This window comes from Aulostomus chinensis, chromosome 4, assembly GCF_037954235.1.
Source record: "Aulostomus chinensis isolate RoL2024-O1b breed Wild chromosome 4, RoL_Achi_v1.0, whole genome shotgun sequence".
NCBI lineage: Eukaryota > Metazoa > Chordata > Actinopteri > Syngnathiformes > Aulostomidae > Aulostomus > Aulostomus chinensis.
In genome coordinates, this window is record NC_141323.1 from 29,626,797 (window position 1) to 29,640,856 (window position 14,060).

The window sequence follows — 14,060 nt, forward strand, 5'->3', positions numbered from 1 at the left end:
AGATTCAGTCATGAGTGTAGATAAATTTCCTTTTCTCCACTGATTATATGTCAAGGTTTGTGTGTGGGGGTGGAGCCTATCCCAGCAGCCTTCGGACAAGAGGCGCGGTTCACCCTGGATGAGTCACCAGTCCATCACAGGGCCAACACATACAGGCAGACAACCATTCACACTCACAGCCACACCTACAGTCAATTTAGAGTATCAATCAGCCTCGTCCCCTCTTGATGTCTTTGGACTGTGGGAGGAAGCTGGAGTACCAGAGAGAACCCACACAGACACAGGGAGAACATGCAGACTCCACACAGCTGGGGCTCGAATCTGGAACCTTCTTGCTGTGAGGCCACAGTGCTGACCACTGCACCATTGTGTCCCCTGAAAATGCCACCAGATCGTTTGGATTTCCTTTAAAATGAAGTACACATGAACATGAAGAGGTTTTCACAGGGCTGGTGGTGCAATGGATAGCATGACTGACTACTGTCAGAAGATTCTAGGTTCAACTCCTGGCTTGCGCACTTAAAACTTTATACTGAGAAGCTTTCACACCTGAAGTGTGAACCACTGCTAAAAGTCACTGAAATCCTCCAAGGTTTCCTCCTTGTCTGCTGTAAACATGAACACATGCATGGATCCTGCTACCTCTCACATGTTAAGCTGGCACTTGACAGTGACAGCAGGAGAACAAATGAGCTTGGTTCTAACATTACTTGACAGCACTTTTTAGGGCCTGAGCCAGAAGGAACTTCTGGCAAAGACTCCATTATTTTTCCACTTTTTTTTCTTCTTGCAATCAACACTGCCCAGAGTTGATCTGCAGGAAATAAGACTCATACAATTGATGCAGTTTGGTCAGACGGTGCAGACACACTTGACACCCAGAGAGGTGAGCAGGTTTTGGACCAAGTTGAAACTTGTCAAGTATTTGAGACAGAAAATGACAGAAAGCTGTGGCTGTGTTCTGGTTCTGCATGTTTCAGATTTATTCCCCTCCCAGTAATGTCTTATTTCCAGCTCTGCTCTCCCTCAACTACTGTTTAGTGTCATATTTATTTTGCTGACTACTTCATTGACATGTGGTCAAAATGTCTTGTGTTTCCTGAAATTAACTGAGTGCTGCTCAGTAAAGTTGACATGACTTGAGATTCTATTCCTGCTTGGTCCATTTCAACATTCTTATCCTTCCTATCATTGGAGATGAAGTATCAGTCAGGGCTGTACTTGATTAGTACTGCATATAGTACACATCAGTCACTGCCATTACACAGTGGAATGGAAGTTGAAATACTGTTGACCAGCAAGCTGAAAACTGTTGTGATATTTGACAATTCTATTGTTTCTGAATGAAAATCATGTGAAGGAGAATCATGGAGACATCCTAAAAATGGCTGAGGTCTGCTGAGCTGCAGCAGGTCTGAGCTGCTTTTGATGCCCAGATGATGAGGAGGCAGTGAATGTTGGGTTTGGTGGAGCTGAAAAAATGCTGCAGGTGTTGAGAGGTCTGCTGGTGTCCAGGACTTCCTCTCCAGTTCTCAGCTTCTCCCTGCAGTTCCCACAAACACCACAACAGTCCTGGAACCCCTGCAGATGGTGGAGGACCATGATGACCCCGATGCACCATCAGGCCATCAAAAAGCAGTCCTGATGATCAAAAAGGTCCCTCCACTCATCCAGCGTCAACTCTAGAAGAAGCTTCTGGAACAGATGAGCAAACGCACTCAACTAGAAATCATGATTTAAACACAATGGTGATTTTTACAATTTCCTTCAATGTTTTAAAAACCATCAAAGTAGACAGAAGCCCAGATGGTCCAAACCTGTTTCCTGTCTCCTGCCATTGTGGAGAGCCTCTGTTCTGTCCTGCTGCTGTCCAGTTGTCTCTACTGAGCTCCTCTGCTGGTTCCACCTTGAAGAGGGTCTGAGCTAAAATTGAACCTTGGGGAACATCAATCTTTGATCTCAGAGTTTTGTGTTTGATCTTAGAATTCTTTCTTTGATCTCATCTGAGACAAAGACATGGAAGCTCAATCTGATGTTGAGGAGGCCGTGATCGTATAGTGGTTAGTACTCTGTGTTGTGGCCGCAGCAACCCCGGTTCGACTCCGGGTCACGGCAGCATGAGACAAATTTCTTGTGTGTATTGATGGACACAAACCAAGCAGAATTTTCCCACAATGCAATAGGGCGGTGTTTGGTCAGTGTTGAGCAGGCGTCAGTCTGACAATGATGTCATATTATTTTGTTATCACTTGACCAGACCCAAAAGTAGGCTCCAGGTATCAGTCTCTTCTCAATGCTAATATCTGCTAGCTTAGTCTGCTACTTTGATGGCTCTGACTACAAAAAGGTCCAGACCCCTGGATATGGTGGTTCCTCCCTAAACGTAGATTCTGTCAGCTCATGTTTTGAAATCAACTCACCATGAACACAAGTAGATTTCAATGGACTGCAAATGTGTCTCATTTAATGGTAAACATGTCAAATATAAATTCCATCACCTGAGGAGGTCTGCTGCTGGAATTAAGCTCCAGATATTCACAAGATATTTTATATCTTAAAATGAAGCATTTTTATATTTGATTTATTATTCATTAGCCTGCTTCATGTGGTGTGATTTTATGTGTCCTATATTGAATCGAACTTTGTAAACGATCGTCCCTGAGGATGTTGAATGATGTCAAAAAAGTGTTCTCTAAGCTCTCCTTTCCTCTAAATAGAGGAGTCTCTGCTGAGGTCGTTCCCTCTCTGAGTCCTGACGTCTATTCAGATGCACCGAGAGACTCAGGCAAACAGAAGACAAGGGCAAGTGAAGTAACCTGAAAATGAGAGGGGAGGTTCGACATCAAACTAAAACAAGAAGAACAGGACACAAATGGGATATCAAAATAAGAGAGACCATGAGACATGACCCCCCAGTTCCTGCTGCTTCCAGCTCTTTATATCGAGCCCCTCGTACAGTGGTTGAGAGAGACCACAAATATTAAAGGTGTCTACATAAATGGAGAAGAACACAAGGTGGTGCTGGACGCTGATGATGTTTTAACATATTGAAGTGAGCCCCCTAACACAGGACCTGCATTAATAAAACTCTTTGAAACACTGGGAAGCTCTGCTGGATATAAATTCTCCATTCTAAAACACAGGTTCTGACCTTTAATCACTCACCTCCAGAACACATGGAGGAAAACCTCCACCTGGATTGGGCCAGAACTCCTTGAAGATGATAGAAGAAGATGGAACTCCATTTCCTTTCTGAGTCTGAGTCACAGGGTTGATAGAGTAAAAACAAATGTCCTACCACAAGATCTCTTTCTAGTTCCAGGACCAACTGGAGAAATTGCCTTCAAAACCGTTTCTGAATTGAACAAAATGCTTTCCAGATTTATCTTGCAGGGGAAGAAACCCAGGCTCAAATTTAAACCACGACATGAATGAGCCCCAGTTCCTGCTGTACTGGCCCATCAAAATCTGGAAAAATGTTTCCGTAAAGTCCAAATCTCAATGAATAATTTGGAATGTTAACAGGAGAATATCACTACAAGTCATTTAATGATGTGCTTTTAATCCTGGGTTCAAAGAGAGTAACAACTTTCTACTCACTTGTGGAAAATGGAAATTTAAAAGATTTGAAAGCCTGAGAAGAGAATATCACTGAGAAAGTCTGACTTTTTAGAATCCTCTTAGGTGAGCAATTATTTTAGAACACGACATCAGAAATGAAAAAGACTTTCATGATCCAATGCTGAAAATATTTTTGGCTGCCCATCAAGAAACAAGAAAAACCTCATATCGTATGTTGTTTTCCGTTTGACCTGATTCTTGGTTGTCAACTAACTGGCTCATTGGCTTTCTTGATGGAACAACAAAAGCAAAAGTTGAAGACTTTGAATATCCAGGCCTCTGGCGTGATTCTCAGCTGTCATTTAAATTTCACATGAACTCAGTGTCCAAGCAAATATCTGGTTTGCTAAAATGACTTTTGTCCTTCTGTTGACTTTTTCCATGAGAAGTCTGGAAAAGTATTATAACACAGTTCATGTTCCCAATGTTGGACTACGCTGGTGGTTTCTATGGGAACACTGGTGACGGCCCCAGGCCTGGGTCCTATGCAGCGTTGTGTGTGCAGGGTCCTGTTGGTGGGTGTGTTTGTGTCTTTGCAGGTTTGACGTCCTCAACAGTCAGGTTCCTTCATACCTGACAGAGCTCACAGGTGAACCCTGCCTCTCGCCCATAAATGCTGGGATAGGCTCCAGCCCCCCTGCAACCATTAATGTGGGTGTTTTGTTAATTGCATGCCACATGAAATTATTATTGGTCACTTTTCTAGCAACAGTCTCACAGTGGCAAGACAAGAACACTTCTACTTTTGATGAAGACAGTTTGTTCAACACTAAACTTCATCCAGTACCATGTTGTCAAACACTGGAACATCCACAGCACCTGAACAGGGACTTGAACCCTGGACCCTCAGATTAAAAGTCTGATGCTCTACCGTCTGAGCTACTCAGGCTCTTTCTACAGCATTTAGACAGGAAAAGAAACACCTGTGAAGGTCAAACTGCTGCTTTCTTGACTTGTTCAATACTCCATGTTAAAGTCCACCATGCTTTTGATTGGCACTGATTCTCTGTGGCAAAATCCAACAAGAGGCTCCAAAAATGTCTTGAATGTCATAAGAATGCACAGGACGAGATGTTAGTTTCCTTCATGTCTGCAGTTCCTCCACTGGAAAGTAAAGTCAATGCTTTTCCTCTGCTGAAACCTGGGATCGGACCAGGGACCTTTAGATCTTCAGTCTAACGCTCTCCCAACTGAGCTGTTTCAGCTCTGAGTGAGGACCCTGCTTCTCTCATTTTATAATCTCTTCCACTCTCACTAGACCTGAGAGAGGATTTGAGCTTCTGAAGTCATGACACATTGAACAGTTCGACAGGACCATTTTTGATGAATGTCTGAATCACACAAGCCTTTTTTGTTTGTCTTCTTCCCAGTTGCCTCAACATTGTGTGAGCCAATAATTCCACATCTGTACCAGACACACCTTTTGTTGGTGGGTTTTCTGGATCTTTCTGTTCTAACAGTGTCTTTTGTCTTAATTATGCCACTTTCACATGATACAAACACAAAATGAAAAGCAGAACAAGCCAGAACCCAAAATATGGATTTGCAAGGTCAAACAAACAACAACCAGTCAAGCAAATGAAACCAACAGAAAACAACTACTGGTTCAAAACCAGTAAAAAACAAAAACAGAGGAAAAGTCTCTGTGTGCAAGAACATGCATGTGTGTGTGTGTGTGTGTGTGTGTGTGTGTTTAGATGCGTGTGTGTGTGTGTGTGTGTGTGTTTAGATGCGTTTGTGTCAAAAACTGACAACATGAGCCAACAGTGGTGGTGTCTGTCAAAGAGGTGGAGCTCTGTCCTTCACCTGCAAGATTTCAGCAGGCAGCTCAGGTCTAGTTTTCTTCACTGTGCCACCATGATAAGTTTCCTCCTGAGAAGTTCTTGTCCAAGGTCATAGCTGGTAAAAGAATTGTCACAGTGATACTGGGACCCTGCAGTCCAGTCGTCATATCCAGGACCACACTGGACATGGCCGTCTTTGTTTGTTTTGTTGTTGTGCAACGTGAGAGAACGTGACAGACCATTTTATACCAAAGACAGGCTCTGTGTGTGTGTGTGTGTGTGTGTGTGTGTGTGACCATGTTAAATACTTTTAAATAAATGTGTTTCAACCTGCTATTATTTGTATGCTGTATGATTTCTGAAAACCAAGACTAACTAAGCGCGCTGACCGATTGAGCCACAGAGACTCTGAGTCTCCTGCTTTTCATGAAGAGTTTTCAGGCTAATTTCAGAGTGTGAGGTCCACACTGCACATTTGAGGGAACATGAGGGACAGATGAGAGTCTGACTGTCATGGCGAAAGCCTTCAGCACTAGAATTGAAACAGCCCCCACCATCTTAACCCCCCCAGACCAAACATCATCGTCCAGCCTCCAACCAGAGGTCCATCAGTTATCATGGGAGCCACGTGTGGAGTCTGGATTCTTTTCTAGAATGAGACGGCAATGACAGTCCTGCCAAGTGACATCACTGACATGAATGGATGACTTCAGTGCATCCAATTACCGAGTGCACTGCAGCAGTCCTTGTTGCTGTCTGCTGTTGTGTCACAGCAAAGTCTTTGGTGCTGGGATGAGGTCATGGAGACGATCAGGGAGCAGTCCTGATGTTAAATAGACAAAATGTGTCAATATGAAGTAAAATTGGAAACCTATTTGAAGCCTTATTTTGTGTTTGATGGACATTTTTTTAAATCTCTAATGACTTGTTTTAACTGAACCTACTGGATCCTGTGGTGCCTGATGAGGAGACAACTTGCAACTCTCTTCTGGCAGGCCTCCCTGCATGCTCATTCAAGCCTCTGCAGATGATCCAGAATGCAGCAGCACGCCTGGTGCTTCCAGCCCAGCGCTGCTCCAAATCTCTAGCCAGACTCTTCTCTTCTGTTGTTCCCAAATGGTGGAACAAACTACCCAACTCTATGCGTTCTGCTGAGTCCCTTTCTACTTTTAAGAGACAATTGAAGACTCAATTGTTCAGAGAGCACCGAGGCACTTGACCTGACTCTTCTCCTCTTTGTGCTGTGGGGTAGAATAAGTCAGAGGGTCCAAGACCCAGCACTTAGTGATTATGTAGCACTAACTGTGTTGTGTGATGTTGTATGTCTGTCAAAAAAAAGACAAAAAAAAAAGGGGGGGGCGACACTTCTTCTGCCACTAGATGGCGGTACCTGTGACCAAATCACAACTGAAGCACTTTTGCGCTTCCTATGGACTTTTCCTTAATTAAGTCTAAATTCTTGCTTGTGTTGTACGTCGCTTTGGACAAAAGCGTCTGCTAAATGAAATTGTAGAATTGTAGAATTGTAGAACTTGGGTACAAAGTTGAAGAGGAGGGTTTTTGGAGGGGAGGGGATTTTTTTTCCAGTGTTGTAAATCAAAATAACTACAACGACATGATAGAATTTCTCAAAATGTCCTGACTAAGATGGATTCCAAACCAAATCAGCTGTCACAAGGGAAAGTCTGCATGTAACACACACACACACACACACACACACACACACACACACACACACACACACTAACTGACATTCCCAGGGACTAAACCAAACCAATTCCTACGTAACCCTAAGCTCCACCTCAGTTCCAGATGAAACTGGTTGAACATGGAACCGTCCCACTTGGAACATTTCCATCACCTTCACCACCACTGGAGTATCAACAAAGATTTTGGTCAACACCAGAATGGTTGAGACAAGACAACATGCTACCAATCCTCTCTCTCATCATCAGCTGCTACAGCCCTTGAAAGAAAACCTTTGACACATGGACCTACAGTAGGAGCAGATGTTGTCTCCTCTGGAACAGGAGTTTAACGTTGTTGGCAGGACTCGAACCTGCGCGGGGAGACCCCACAGGATTTCTAGTCCATCGCCTTAACCACTCGGCCACAACAACTACACTCCCATGCACATGAGTAGAGGACTGATATTCAACAATTTATCTTCATCAAAGCACAGTAGATTTTTTTAATCTTCTCACAAACACAAACTATTTGTGTGTGTGTGTGTGTGTGTGTGTGTGTGTGTGTGTGTGTGTGTGTGTGTGTGTGAGTGTGTGTGTGTTGTTTACCAGCAAGCTGAAAACTGTTGTGGTATTTGACAATTCTATTGTTTCTGAATGAAAATCATGTGAAGGGACTTCCGGTGACGCCATGATGTAGAAGACACGAGGGAGAATTGCTCCGAGAGAAAACTAATGTAAAAATAGCTCTTTAACGTGATATTAGCAGCAGAAAGGGGTCGAGGACGCGGATAATCAGAGACTAAAGATAAGAGAAATAAAATGGACAAAAAAGGGAAGTCAGCTAAGAAAGAAAATGCGAATGATACAGGCGCCGGTGGAGCGCGGAGCGCCGCACCGGGGATGGCGATGTCCGGAGACGAGGTATCGATGATATTAGCGGAGCTCCGTAAACTACGCCAAGAACATGCAGACGCGGTGACGGAAAACAAAGGAGCCTTAGCAAGACTAGAAGCTAAAATAGCTGAAATGGGGGAGAAAATGGCTCAGTTGGAGCAGCGGTCAGATGAGATGGAAGAGAGGATTAACGACACGGAAGGCCGGACGGCGAGGCTGGAAAGAATGGTCACTTTTCTACTTCAACACGAGGCAAGGCTGTCCGCGAAATGCGAGGACTTGGAATCAAGATCAAGAAGAAACAACATAAGAATACACGGAATCCCAGAGGGCGCTGAGAAAAACGACACCATAGGATTTGTGACTCATTTTATTCAGTCCTCAATGAACTTCCCTGATAAAATGGCGGTTCATTTCGAGAGAGCGCACCGATCACTGACTACGAAGCCGAGAGAAAACACGGCCCCCCCGCGAGCAATAATTGTTCGCTTCCTCAACTACAGGGTGAAAGAACGGCTGATTCAAGAAGCATGGAAGAAAAAGCTCACGTATGAGGGACGTAACGTCCACTTTAACCAGGATTACACAAATGAAGTACAAAAAAAGAGGAAACAAGTAAGGGAAGTCATAAAGAAACTGAAGGAGAAGAACGTGAAGGCACAATCTCCATATCCTGCACAGCTGAAAGTCTTTCTGGAAGACGGGACAAAGACGTTTGCCACATTAATGGATGCTGCACCCATGCTGAGGAATATGGGGATTCAGGTGGAGGAGGAGGACGAGACCGAGAGACTACAGAGAGTGATGGCGCAAGGCAGCTGGACCATCATGACGGGACAGAGGGGGAGAAGACAGCAGCCAAACATCACAGAGACGGATCTACGGGCCCTTATCAAGTGAAGTATTTCATACGAAGAGGATGCCCTGAAATATACATGATCAATAAAAGTGTCTGTTAAAAAGGACATACACGAAGACAAATGGAGCTGGTTAAGAGGTAATTTACTACTTATAAAAAAAAAAAAAAAAAAACAACAGACAAAATATTGTTTTGGTTCTATTTTGGAGCAAAATCACTGCTTTTGTGGAGCAAATGGCAACTTTACACAACATCCGAGAAGTTGCAAGTGCACATAGTGCGAACCACCAGAGGGCCTTCGTCACAACTCTCTGGTCAGGGGACAGTTGGGAGTCTTGTTTTTCTTGTTATTGTGTATTAGTTCTTGAGGAGATGCAGACTTGTCTTTTTCGCTGTGCTACTTTTTGCACAGTTATATTAGTTAATAAGAGATGTAAAGTTATTGGGTTTCCACTTAAACAAATATGAGTAGGCTAAACCTTGTGTCATATAATGTCCATGGGTTGAATCACCCCATAAAGAGAAAGAAAATACTGAGTCAATTGAAAAAAATGCAATGTTCAATAGCTTTGATACAAGAAACACATCTGGATGACAACGAATGTAACAAAGTGAAAAGGGAATGGGTAAACCAAGTATTTCATGCTTCTTTTGGAAAAAGAAGGGGAGTAGCCATATTAATAAATAAATCCCTGCAATTTCATACAGAGAAAGTGATAAAAGATCATCTGGGAAGATATATAATGATGGTTGGTTCCATAAGCGATATGACAATATCCATACTAAATGTTTATGCCCCAAATGAGGAAAATGCGGCATTCTTTAAAAATATAGCCAACGTAATTGCCAACAATGGGAAAGGGATGATAGTGATTGGGGGTGATTTTAACACAGTGCAGAATGGTAAGCTGGATAGATTGCCTCCAGAACAGGGACCAAGTGTAAAAAAATCTAAGGTACTAAATAATATCATAAGAGAGCGAGGTCTTACTGATCCATGGAGAAGAAATAACCCTAGAGGGAAGGATTTGACTTTTTACTCAAACCCACACGGGAGTTATTCAAGGATAGATTTTTTCTGCGTTTCACAACAACATATGCATAAAGTGCTGGACTGTGGCACAGACACCATAACTATAAGTGATCATGCTCCTATTACGCCAACGGTAGATATGGGTAATGAATCTTTTTTCAAATACTGGAGACTTAATGTATCTCTGTTATCAGATGAGAGTGTGGTAAAGGAACGAAAACAAAATTTAAAGGAATACTTTCAAACTAATGACAAAGGGGAAGTTTCACCTTCAATTTTATGGGACGGGGGGAAGGCAGTTATTAGAGGGAAAATAATAGAGATATCTTCCAGAATGAGAAAGGCCCGATTAAAGCAACAAAATATGTTAGAGAATAAAATTAGAGAGTTGGAATTGGAACACAAAAGAACATCAAGTAACTCAACACTTATCGAACTGAAAAAAATCAAACAACGGCTCGATGAACTATTAACTTACAAAGCAGAGGGGGCTTTAAGGTTTACGAATCAGAGATATTATGAGATGGAGAATAGAGCCAGCAGATTATTAGCATTTCAACTTAGAAAAGCCCAGGCAAATAGGACGATAAATAAAATAAGACATCCTAACTCTAAAAAATATATGATAAAGCCAACGGAGATAGCAGCAGCGTTTGCAGAATATTATAAAAATCTATATGATGACCCTGACTCGCAATCACTAGAAAATAAAACACTGGCATTCCTCAAAAGATTGCACTTACCGTCATTATTAACAGAGGAGGCATCTGAAATGGTTAGGCCAATCTCAGTACAGGAAATAGCTAATACAATTAAGGTACTTAAAAATAATAAATCCCCTGGCACGGATGGGCTCTCGGGAGAATTTTATAAGTGTTTTGCGAAGGAGATTACACCAGCCCTTTTCAAAGGATTTAATTATGCCCTGACATCAGGTGACCCAGCAACATCTTGGTCAGAAGCCATTATCTCAGTCATACATAAAGAAGGAAAGGACCCAACCACATGTGAAGGATACAGGCCTGTCAGCTTGTTATGTAGTGATCTGAAGATATTGACTCATATTTTAGCACATAGGATACAGATATATATATAACAAAATTAATCAAACCAGATCAGACAGGGTTCATCCCTGGTAGACAAGGAGCTAACAATATTAGGAGAACATTAAATCTTATATCATGTACTAAAAACAACAGACAGCCCGCTTTGATGCTCAGTTTAGATGCACAAAAGGCATTTGACCAGGTAAAATGGAGCTTCCTATATCGGACATTAGAAGTTTTTGGGTTTCATTCAACATTTATAGATTGGGTAAAATTGGTTTATAAAAACCCCAAATCACGGATTCGAGTTAACGGATGCTGTTCAGATTTCTTTCCCCTCAAAAGAGGGGTCAGACAAGGGGATTGTCTGAGTCCATTGCTGTTGGCATTAAGTACTGAACCATTAGCCGAATCAATAAGACAAAATAAGGATATTAAGGGAATAAGAGATGAAGGGGAGTGGAGCATAAAATATCTTTATTTGCTGACGATATATGAACATATCTAAGTGAACCCTCCTTAACTATACCAGCTTTATTGAACAATCTGAATGAATATGGAGAATCATCAGGTTATTTAACTAATGAATCTAAGTCAGTAGCAATGATGCTTTCAGGCAAATATCCAACTGAATTAGAGGGAAAGTTCAATTTCAAATGGACCACCACAGGGTTTAGATATCTTGGCATCATTATTACTCCCATTATATCACAGCTATTTAAAGAAAATTATGGAAAACTGATTACAGAAATAAAGAAGGATTTGGCCAGATGGGAGATATTGCCCCTGTCGATGGTGGGAAGAATCGAAACAGTGAGAATGAACATTGTACCCAGATTGTTGTTTCTGTTCGAGTCACTGCCAATTATGGTCTCTAGTTCAACTTTTAAGATGTTAGACAAAATCATATCTAAATTTGTTTGGCAAAATAAAAAAGCTAGAATCAAATACAAAATCCTTCTTTGCCCAAAAGAGAAGGGAGGGTTAAATTTACCTGGTCTAAAAAATTATTATTGGGCAGCACAACTTAGAGCGATTATTACGTGGATCACGAAGGAGACAGACACAATGTGGGTGGGAATGGAACAAAATTCCTGTCAGAAAACACCTTTGGAGGTACTCCCGTTTTTGAAAGAGAAGATGCAGAAAAAAAGAGGGGCTGCGTAATGACTGGATTAGGGTAACAATAAAAGTATGGTCAATAGTGCGAAAAAAACTGAAAATATTTAAGTCAATAAGTAGAATCACCAAAAAAGCAGGAAATCCAGACTTTTTACCATCTGTTATGGATGCAGGGTACAACAAATGGAGAAGTAAGGGGTTAATTTATATTGCACAAGTTTTCAATGGACAGTATATGAAGTCGTTTGAGCAACTTAAAAAAGAGTTTAACTTACCGAACCATGACTTCTACAAATTTCTACAATGAAGACACTACCTTCAGAAGCACAGAGAGTGGGAAAATATTTGTAGAACACCATCTAAGCTGGAGGAATTGCTGTTGTCGTATTTGGAGGGGGAGACTAAAAAGGGGTTAATATCAAAAATCTATAGAGTACTACAACATGAATGTAAGGACAACAATTTGGATGTTAAGGAAAAATGGGAATTAGAAACAAATACGATTATACCAGATGAAAATTGGGAGGAAACATTCAGAGCAGGACACAAATTAACAAGCAGCCCAATGTGGAGGGAGTTTGACTGGAAGGTGAAGATGAGATATTTCAACACTCCATCTAAGACTTCAAAATATAGCAACACATCTGAACTGTGTTGGAGAGGATGTCAGTTAATAGGAGATTTTAAGCACATATTCTGGGATTGCCCACAGCTGTTGAACTTCTGGGAGAATGGTCGGAAGGAGATTGGGCAAATTTTGGACATTAATTTTGCTTTGGACGCAGCAATGTTTATCCTCGGCATACCACCTGAGAATCTGACAGACAGAAACCTGATTGCTTTGTGGAGGATTTTGATTCTGATCGCTAAAAAGACAATAACAGCCTGCTTGCTAAAGCCAGAACCTCCAAACATATCACAATGGAGGAATAGAGTAAAAAATGTATACATCATGGAAAAAATCACAGCAAGGTTACAGCTGAAAACAGGACAGTTTGCTGAAAGATGGGCACCAGTGAAAACAGTATTGGAATTATAAACATCAACATTTTTTAAAATTTTTTTATTTATTTATTTTTTTTTCATGTGTATCTTGGAATAAGTATCTGAACACTTGTCTGGAATATTTGTCTGCGCATCTCTGTCATGTTCTATCTGTGCTGTATGTATGTTAAATAAAAAATAAGTTCCAAAAAAAAAAAAAGCCTCACAGTAATTCAATAATCTAGAAGTAGAAACCAGAGTCACTTGGGACAAGGATGGGATTCAAACCCATGCTTGCACAGCACAATGGATTAGCAGTCCATCGCCTTAACCACTCGGCCACCTCGTCTGCTTATGGCAACCCTCACCTTTTAAACAGCTGAACTCTTTGGAGCCTATTTGTCAGAAATGGACCCAGCAGGAGCCACTGAACACAACTCTGACATAATCAGGCTTCTTCCCAGCAGCATCGTGCTACAGAAGGCAGAATACAGACCATCGACACATCATCAGAGTGAACACCAGCTGATGTTTACAAGTTTAATTCACCTCTTACTACAAAATGACATCCAAGCTCAGATTCTCTTGTCCTGATTGAACAAGTAAATGTTTAAGAAGATGAGAGTACCAGACTTTTTCATCCAAGGAAACAAGCATCCTATCACTGTCCTATGCAGAGTTTCTATGAAAAAAAGTGAGACAACCCCAAGATTTTCTTTTTCCTCTTGTTGGATTTTGCCACAGAGAATCAGAGCCAATCAAAAGCTTGTTGGACTTTAACGTTGGAGGACTGAACAAGTCATGACATCATCAGTTTTACCTTCACAGGTGCTTCATTTACTTTACTTTCAATTTTACAGAGGTAGAACCTGAAATCAAAGCTGTCTGTCAAAAGAAGTGAAAGCTTCCCAGGCTGTGATGTTCTTGTCTACAAACTGTCTTGTATGGAGCTTCAATCTTTAATAAAAAGAATAAAAAGAGGATAACATTTGTTGTGATTTGGCGCTTTAAAAATAAAACTTACGACTT

At 41.5% G+C, this 14,060-nt stretch overlaps 3 non-coding genes across 3 annotated transcripts; 1 reads left to right on the forward strand and 2 right to left on the reverse strand.

The window, feature by feature from the left end:
- Positions 1-2,043: 2,043 nt before the first annotated feature.
- Positions 2,044-2,115, forward strand: trnah-gug (transfer RNA histidin (anticodon GUG)). Its single transcript has one exon. It is a non-coding gene; the product is annotated as a tRNA-His (tRNA).
- Positions 2,116-4,437: 2,322 nt separating this feature from the next.
- On the reverse strand, positions 4,438-4,510 carry trnak-uuu (transfer RNA lysine (anticodon UUU)). The gene has a single exon. It is a non-coding gene; the product is annotated as a tRNA-Lys (tRNA).
- A 2,933-nt stretch (positions 4,511-7,443) lies between these two features.
- trnas-aga (transfer RNA serine (anticodon AGA)) lies at positions 7,444-7,525 on the reverse strand. Its single transcript has one exon. It is a non-coding gene; the product is annotated as a tRNA-Ser (tRNA).
- Positions 7,526-14,060: the final 6,535 nt, after the last annotated feature.